At 42.0% G+C, this 9,494-nt stretch overlaps 1 long non-coding RNA gene across 1 annotated transcript; it reads right to left on the bottom strand.

The window, feature by feature from the left end:
* Window positions 1–1,007: 1,007 nt before the first annotated feature.
* Window positions 1,008–9,025, bottom strand: LOC141987384 (uncharacterized). Its single transcript, XR_012639513.1, has 4 exons — window positions 8,971–9,025; window positions 3,390–3,511; window positions 2,107–2,223; window positions 1,008–1,207 (listed from the first exon to the last, which is right to left on the bottom strand). It is a non-coding gene; the product is annotated as an uncharacterized LOC141987384 (long non-coding RNA).
* Between the last annotated feature and the right edge of the window lie 469 nt (window positions 9,026–9,494).

Here is a 9,494-nt window from a genome sequence, read left to right as displayed (position 1 = left end):
GTAGACTGCCTCTGGCAGGGGCCAGTTGATAACACCTCTGAAAACTCCTGGTGCACCTAGTCAGTTGTGGAATACAATGTAATATGCAGTCAATTCTTCCCTGACAAGCTTTGCCCCCCTCACCCGAAGCTTGGCGATCTGATCACTGTTATGTCTGCTTGTATAACTATAGATATCACTGGTCCTAAAACTAGTCAATACTACTCCCATCTGATGGCACTGAAGTCAATAGTCTGACTTCATGCTGGGAGTATTGCTTTTATTTGCCTTCCTCCCACAGCCCAGGAGCCAAGTTAATGTTCATTTGTTTTTTTTTTTTAATCAAATGTCTGTCTATTGCCCAAAATTATTTCCTGATTTAGATCTGGATTTAAAACCAGCATGGTTAAAAGGTTTATTGGAAGAGGGCAGGACAGAAAAAAATAGCTGTCTACTGTGGTAGCACAAGCCCTATCATTAAACAGGGGAAAGGAGAAACAAGGTGATCACTGGTGTTGCGGCTCTGCAATCTGTATTCTGCTGAAGATGAATTTATCTCTGCAGGGAGAGAACAGAGAGAGTAAGCAGCTGGGAGAGGATTGTTGAAACAAACAGGAGCTGGTTGTCCCTGTAGCAGATCTAAGGAGGGAGCTCCTCTGATTGGCTTACTCTGAGCAAGCTGACCCTTTCACAAGGTGCTGTTTGAGTGTGTAAGTGAAAGGCTCTATGTTGAACTTCTTTTGGGGGTGGGGGTGGGGTTAAACATTTATGCTAATTGTGTACCGGGCAGAATGAAGCCTGAGTAATTTACTCTCACACTTACACACGATGTAACATCTTTTATTTCTCATTTTTCATGTCCTATGTCTGTAAATTTCAAGGCTGCCTGTCACGTGACAGTGGTAGAGAATCAGAAAAAGAGTTCTTCTAGCACCAAAGAAGGAACTTTATTAGAATAACAGAAAGCAGTTATCCTTAAAAATACTCTGCCATGGTGGAGAGCTTCTGCCCACATCCTTCCCCTAGGGCCACCCTACCGGGCTTCCACCAAATATTTTAAGAAACAGTACACATGTACAGATCCTCACAGACCCTTTACCTATGCCCATTACCAATAACGGGGACTGCAAAGGGGGAGCTGAATAGTCAGCATGGTGTTTCTTCGTTAAGGTCCTGGGGTCTTTCCAGTATCATGTATCCATTTGCTGTGCATCTGTTTTTATTGCTTCTGTAAAGAGAAGAGAGGTCGGTACCAAGGGAAGGGGATGAGCTGAAGAAATGTAAAAATTAACAAAATGGTATTGAAGGAAGCAAGGGAGAAATATAAGAGTAAAGGAACACATAAAACGAGAAATGAAGGAAAGAAAAATAGCTGAGGGCAAATATGGGCAATACTGTGTTAATAAAGCCATTATACCCTCTCCTCCAGAGATTCTTCACTGAGCTCTTTAAGAAATACTGTGAAGTTAGAAATCTCAGTTGAGGAGTTAAACACAGATCTGGGTTTCAAGTCACACCTGCCCCTGCCCCAGCCTATTTTTCTGGTTTCACAATACACAGGAAAATGTTATTTCCCCCCCACTTTGTTGCTGTATAAAAGATTTAAACAAACAATAAAGGAAAGTGACTGACCATAAGGGGAAATGGAGAACTTGATTATATATAAAGCGCTATCAAATGCACAATGTAAACTGGAAAAAAGAAATATGTTTCCTCTGTTGCTTTGGTAATAATCTTAATGTCACTTTCAACAACAGTAGGTAATATGTTTTCAGAAAGAAGTTTTCTTTTTTTTTTTTTTTTAAGGGACTGTGGGCTAGATTCACAAAAGGGCTTAAATGCCTCAAGTGGCAGTTAGGCACCTACGTCCCATAATTAGGCCCCAATGGGATTTACAAAATCCCTGCTTAGTAATGCTGTAGGTGCCTAAACTCACTCAGCAACTCTTTTTTTGCAGTAAAAATTCCCTAGAAGCCTAGGATTCTGCCTGTGCACATACACACTGCAGCCCCATGCCAGGAGTCTGTACACACAAACCCAGGCAATTCACAAACAGGGGGGAAGATAGATGTTCCTCCACCTAACTCTCCTGCACGGCCCAATCTGGCAAGCATGCTCAGAACTTACCTACTAGATCAGGCTGCCATAGGTCCAGCCACCACCTCTCAGATGAGTACCCTTATCACTAGGTTAGAGAATATTCTCATGTGGGGTCCCCCAGTCTCTCCTGTTGAAAGTGTTCCACTGTGGATAAATAACGAAAGAGTCATTGGGCCAGAGAGACCAAGTGCAATCATGAGGATGACTCTATAGCCAGCTGGTGAGAAGCATCCAGTGCCCTGGCTCCAATACAAAAAACAGCACAGATAGGCGCCTAACCCTAAGAGAGGGTTTGCAGCTGAGAACCCCAAGCAAGAGAGAGGCACCTCTGTGCAGTTTTGATGTAGGCACCCAGCTCCCTGAGGGGCGCGGGGGCTTAGGACACACCTCTTGCTTTGGCTAGCTTAGGTGAGGAGCTGCCTAGAATGCTGGCTTTTCTGGATCCCATTCTGAGGTACCCCTCTCTCCCCACTTGTTGCACAAGGGGCCTAGGCACCTAAGCAAACTTTGTGAATCCCAGTGGTTTTTTTCCCTCTAGGCGCCTAGAAGTTAGGTGTGGCAACACTCACCAAGTCAGAGTTCCTTGGGGAATCTAGCCCTGTGTCCCTTTAAAAACCAAGCACCTGTGTTTTTCTGCAAATGAGAAAAGGGGAGATGGGAAGCAGATCTGTGGAAATTGGATGGGGGGCAGCTGGTATTATTTGTTTTGTCTCCCAGGGGTAGAAACTCTCTTGTTGGCCGTTTGAGAATGGGGCTTGACTTCAGCAGTGTCATCATCAGCAAAAGATGTTAATTGGGAGGGGTCAGATTTCCAAAGCTATTTAAACACCTATAGATGCAGGTAGGCACCTAAGGGGATTTTCTAAAGTGCCTAAGCAGGTTAGGTGCCAAACTCCTATGGAAGCCAATAGGAGTCAGGCGCCTGACTCCTAAGGCATCTCAATCTTTAGGCACTCAGTACCTCTGAAAATCTGGCCCAAAATTCCCCCTTGGGCAAGATGTATGGCCCCAATCCTGAACTGTAATGTGTGAGTGGAGTGCTGAACTTGCACAGAGTCTCACTGAAATAATTGGGGCTCTGTGGAGAAGTGCCTGAATGCTACATAATATAGGACGAGAGCCTATACATTCGTGCTTATGAGACAAACGTATGTATTTGTTCCACATTAAAAAGATAACTCAGGTATGCATTTTTGCAGCATCTTGTTATCAAAATTAATTAAAGCTTAACAAAAAATAGCAATACAGCTGCTGTGTCAGCACCCACCAGATTTCTTCATTAGAAAGTTGTGGTTATCTGCTCTACCCACCTTTTTCAAAAGTTTGCACACCAACAGTAACTCCAGCTTCTCATTAATTTCTTCTGAACCCCTCTTGGAGTGAATACAAATGATCGATAGCAGACTCTAAAATCTACTGATCAAATCAGCCTCTATAAACAGAAATAGAAAGTAATAGCAGAAGCTCATGATTATTTTTCTCTCTCGCACACAGCCCTTTACAGCAACTCATTTAACAGCATGGAAGCCTGTGCACATGAAAAATAGAACAATTTTTATTTCTAAAAATATTCCCGGTTAAGTATCTCTCGCACAAAATGAAATCACAGTGGAAAACTAGATCAAACAAAGTGTGCAGGTGATAGTCCAGTAGCACAGGATAATGCTGCAATAGTTTAGGGGCTTTTACTGGTTTTCATTATAACCTCAGATTTCAGAGGTCATAAGTGAGCCACTGTAGGTTGTATTGGGACGAAACTATAATTTACAAGTTTTCAGGCCATTTATGGTTTTGCAAAGCAATTTTTAAAGTACTGATGAGAAGAAATAGATTAAAAAAACCAAAAACCTGGTTGCGGATATTAATTCTTTTTTCTAGGTACCACCTAAAAACAGATTTTTAAAAATTCTAGACAGTGAGTTCTTTGTGAAGACTGGTACACTTCTGTTTTTGTTTTTTTTTTTCTATATTTTTCCTTGGAAACACTGGAGAATATTTCCAGTTGGAAGAAAAAATAGTTACCAAGCAGATGCACTAGCTATTTTCAGAATGCCATTTCCCCGCCACCCCCTCCCCCATCAGCTGTACTGTTGATTATCGCTGCTTAATATTTTCACCCACACATTTAGAAAGCCATAATTTTTAGAGTACAATATTCAGGACAGTTGACATCCCATTGTAGTGAGGCTCAGCATTCCGATTACCAGCCTGGTCGCAATTGCCCCTTGAGTTAGAGATTGTAAATCACACATCAAAACATGTGAACATATCAATTAACAGTCTGTTGGAAGGAAATCAAGGACAAACATACACTGTGACATTTTTCAGTTTTTATTTTAAATAGATATGGAGGTTAAAAACCAGCAATATTTGGCCCTAACCTTTATTTGCCCAATCTCTCTCTCTCTCTCTACTATAGCACCATGCTACTGCAATACTGATATGCAAATTCCCATTGATTTTTTTTTTCCCAATGGAGCTTTATTACAAAGAGAAATACTTGGCACTTCAAAACTCTGTGAACATAAATTGGTTAATCCTCACAGCCTCCCCTTTGTTTTTCTTTCCTGGCATCATGTACTCTCCCTCCTGCCCCATGTACTCTCTCAAGGTTACCCTCTTCCTAGCTTCCCCTTTTCCTCAGGCTTTCCTCCACCTTCCTTCCAAAAACTCTCCCTTGATCCTCTTCCCTTCCTAACCTTAAAGATGGAACCATGGGAGCTTTGTAGGCAGATGCAGGGTGAGATTCAGGTTCAAGCAAGGAAAGCACAGCTAAAAGCAGAGAAGTAGCTCCCCCTATTCTCCCTGACTCCAGGAGGGAGCAGCACCTAGCAGAGGTATCCTCTGTGAACTGCCTGCAACAACAGGAACTCTGCCTCTTAAGCCCAGATCCTGAAAGATATTGAGGCACTTACCTCCCATTCAACTCAATGAGAGCTAGGTGCCTAAATACCTCTGAAGATCTCGGCCTTAGGTTCTGTGAAGCATACCAGCCCATTGAGCAGATGCTGATTGGTACATCAGTGCAAACCACTTCCCTGAGAAAGAATGCAAACAAATGACTCTTAAGTTTAGAGGAAAACTGCCAGATCAAATTTACTCCATTTAAAAAGAAGAGGTATTAAGAATCTCTTTATTTTTGTACATTTAATTGTTATGCTTTGAACTTTTAATTATTTTTTGGCTAAGAGTCTTAACCTAATGTTTTGATGACACTTTTAAACACCAGCCTGGGGGTGTGCATATGCATTTGAGGTGAAATTCACCCCCCTCTGCCGAACACCAGCACAATGACTATACATCACTTACATTAAGCAATGTATAGGCCAAGTGTGGATCTCTGAACCAGGGTGAAGTTCACTCATGGAGCATGGTCCATGGGAATGGTCCAGGTCGTGCTGTAGGTTTCCTGCAGTAGGACCAATGGAGCTTGTTCCAGAGGAAATCACGTAGAATAAGGAAACTTTAATACCTGAAACTATCCTGTGTGACAGGGTCGGGCCAGATGGCTACAGGAGAGTGAAAGAAGGCAGATATATTAGCTCCAGGTTAAGTAGGTCCCTTTTCCCTGGGTAAGGTAACAGGGAAGGTTCCAGAACAATCAGAAACTTTCTGGAAACAATTAACGCAGACAGCCGGATTAGAACACCTGCAGCCAATCAACAAGCTGCTAGAATCAATTAAGGCAGGCTAATCAGGGCACCTGGGTTTAAAAAGGCGCTCACTTCAGTTCGCGGTGAGTGCGAGGAGCTGGGAGCAAGAGGTGCAAGAAGCTGAGAGTGAGAAGGTGTACTACTGGAAGCCTGAGAAGTACAAGCATTATCAGACATCAGGAGGAAGGTCCTGTGGTGAGAATAAAGAAGGTGTTGGGTGGAGGCCATGGGGAAGTAGCCCAGAGAGTTGTAGCTGTCATGCAGCTGTTACAGGAGCCACTGTAGACAGCTGCAATCCACAGGGCCCTGAGCTGGAACCCAGAGTAGAGGGCGGGCCCAGGTTCCCCCCATCCCTCCATCCCCCCAACTCCCTACTAGATACTGGAGGAGTTGAACTGGACTGTGGGTTCCACCAGAGGGGAAGGTCTCTGGCCTGTTCCCCAATCTACTAGGTGGATCAGCAGAGACTGTGGGGATTGTTCTTCTTCCTTTCCCCATGCTGGCCAGTGGTGAGGCTAACTGAGTCAATGGCAGATTTGAGCCACGAAAGTGGCCAAACTGAAGGCTGCCGTGAACCTCTGAGGTGAGAAAATCCACCAATAAGCAAGCGCAGGACCCACCAAGGCAGAGGAGGAACTTTGTCACACCTCCCTTTGGAGCCTGGAGAAAGAGGCATATGGAACTGTGTGGAAGGAGAATGAAAAGTCTAACGAAGATTTCCTGTCACTTCTGTGGCGGGAACCTGTACATCTCATATTGCCATAATTTCTTTTTGGTGTATGTGTACCACAGCTCTCTGGACAGCATGAGAGGCCTACTCAAGTGCGTGTGTGTGTATATATATAAAACAAGTGTGTATAAATCAAGAATTGTGCTGGCTGTGTGTAGTTACTGTACCTACCAGGTCTGAAATAGTACTGGTCACAAGTTTTTCAACAACAAGTTGTTCTCCTTGAAATCAAAATGTTCCACAGGCAAATGTCAACTTTGATTAATTTTTTTAAAATTTCTTTTTCAGAAGCAAATTTAGAAATGTCAATTTGAAAGTAAATGTCTTGTTTCAAATTGACATTTCATATCAAAATGTCAGAAGGTTATATTTTGGTTGGAAATGTTGACAGTTTTCATTTCCATGTTGCCCAATTAGTATTTTATGGAGCTTTTTGTTCTGCAAAAAATCTCAGCATTTTCACCTTTTGTACAGATTCAGGTTGAAAACAAATCTCAAAACATGACTATTTCTTGTGGGATGGAAGTACCAGACAGCTCTGGTCTGAAATATTCTACCTGTCAGAGTTTGGAAGACTTCTCAGTTAGCAGCATCTGGAGTTTGGTCGGAAAACAGACCTTGAGATGGAGTGAAATGGTTGCAGATTATAGAAGGATTTACTGTGTTAGCTTGATTCATTTTGCTGTTTATCTTTTTCGCTTAAAGTCAGCGTAGCTGATTTTAAAAGATGTATTTGGATTTTGGGACACGCAACCATTTGGTAACTTTTGATGGCCAGCTCACAGAGAGCATGGTTCCTACTACTTCTACAATTAACAGATTATTTCATAATTGATACAAGCCTGTGTTTGTGGAACTTAAGTTCTTGGGTTTGTAGCCTTGCTGGAACCACAAAGTCCTGTGTGTCTGTAGAATCACTTCAGTGTGTATGTTGAGAGAACCCGTGAGGCTACAGAGTGATAGCTTTTTATGGCCATGAGTTCAAGGTGGCTGTTTCTCATGAAGGAGTTAGGCACGTTGTGTGAAACAAATTGAAATAACTGCTAAATTAAAGGAATCTAAAGCCCAACTCCCACTGAATTAGTTGGGTGCATAACTCCCTTGGGCACTTCTGAAAATCCCAATAAAAAATTTCATAGCCCTCTACATCATCACATGTTGCATTTTGATTATCTTGCATGTTAAATTATTTTTGTCTGTCATTTTTTGGTGTGCATATCTTCATTCCCCTTTACACATATTTCAGTTGCTTCCCCAATTTCTTTTAAGTATGTTAGTTACTATGGAAACAACACTGGAGTTGGGAGTGGCAATAATTAGTGATGTCTGCAAGTGCAGGGTAAAGTCAATGTATATAATTAGGCCCCGAAGCCACAGTGGGCTTTTTGTAGCTGGAGTCCCAGGGTCTGACTGGGCACAGTTCATTCCAAGATGGGGGCCTTAGCATTCTATATCATGATTTTTGAAATAGTTGTGGGGGGGATTAATTAATGTAAATGAATGAATGACATTATTAGAGGGTTGAGTGGGGTGTGAATCAGGCCAGGGGTTGGCCTTGATATGTATTATGGGTGCACATTAAGGATGTGCTGTACACTCGCAGCAAGCATAAAAAATTGTCTTCCTACTGCACTGTCAGCTTGAAATGTGACTTTTAAATTCCTTCCTTCATTTTAATGATAGATATCAGGGCTGGTCAGAGACACACATTTATCTGCAGCTGTTTTTATCTTTGATTCTTTAATTGGCAATTTTTAAGATGACCAAGAAGCTTTTAAAATAAAGATTTTAAATAAAACTCAAAAAGGCTGAGAGAGCCTGCTTGCCATGGGCTTCCTCAGAGAAGGAATGTTTATTATTTCTTAAATGTATTTTGTTTGTTTGTCTTATTGGTCCCTTTGCTGCTCCTCCCCCTACCAGGCCTTGTCTATGCACAGAAGTTATACCCCTTTAACTTAAATTAGTATTCAAATTAGTGCAAAATCCTGTGTGAGCACTCTTATTTCAGATTATTGTTTTGGTTTAGCTTAATCCATTTATATACCAGGTTAAGCTAAACGGAAATATGCCATTCTTAACCCAAAATAAGTGTGTCTCTTTGTAATGGGGTTGAGGCAATATTATGTGTAAATCTATCACACTCCACTTCTTCCTGTTTACCTCTTTGCTGAAGCACAGGTCAGATTTCTGTCTTTTCAGAAAGTATTACAGAGTTAAACCTCAGGATTATTGTATGGACAATCCTGACCAGTAGGTGTTAATAGTTCCCAGTCTACTTCAAAGTGAGAGTACCCTACAGTTTACAAGTAAACCAACATTGTAAACAGAATAAAGTATTATAAATAGGGTTTGGAATACTACAGCTTTCCCCAAAATTATTAGATGGTAAATGTGTTCCTTTTACAGACTTCCCCTTTGTTGCTGTTGCATATATTTAAATATAAGGTTCCAACATAACATTGGACTTCTATATTGTAGCACACACAAGAAAACACACTACCCTCTGACCTTATTCCAAAGATGGCTTCTCAGTCTTTATAGTGTGACCAGAATGTGTCACCTGGACTCTTCGGCGTTTGAGAAGAATGGCAGCATCTCAGTCCTTTCAAACGCTTCAGAATCCTGTCAGCACACAAAGCTTTGGGGATCTCCACAGTGAAGTATTCCAATCCTTGGGATAATAGGTGACTAGTCTTCATTTTGCTGATGAAATGGAAATCTGGAGCCTGTATCCAAAGCGGTAGATGGGACCCACACAGCAGACACATCTTAGTCCTGATCAATCAGCTGCTGCAGCCACAGGGTTGTCTTTAGCTCCGATGTTTATAACCATTCTCCCCCTGCCCACACGCTGTTTTGTTTGGCTCAGTTCTCAAATGGTGAATGTATTCCTTGCTCACAATAAAGGCTTCACAACATCCCTTGCTCACAATAAAGGCTTCTTATACACATTTGGAAATGCTACTTAGCATGTTAGTAATCACCGCACCCTAGTTCTGGATGTTCCAGGACTGTTCTAACTGAGTTGCCCA

The sequence above is a fragment of the Natator depressus genome, chromosome 1 (assembly GCF_965152275.1).
Source record: "Natator depressus isolate rNatDep1 chromosome 1, rNatDep2.hap1, whole genome shotgun sequence".
NCBI lineage: Eukaryota > Metazoa > Chordata > Testudines > Cheloniidae > Natator > Natator depressus.
This window is presented reverse-complemented; position numbering and strand designations above follow the sequence as displayed.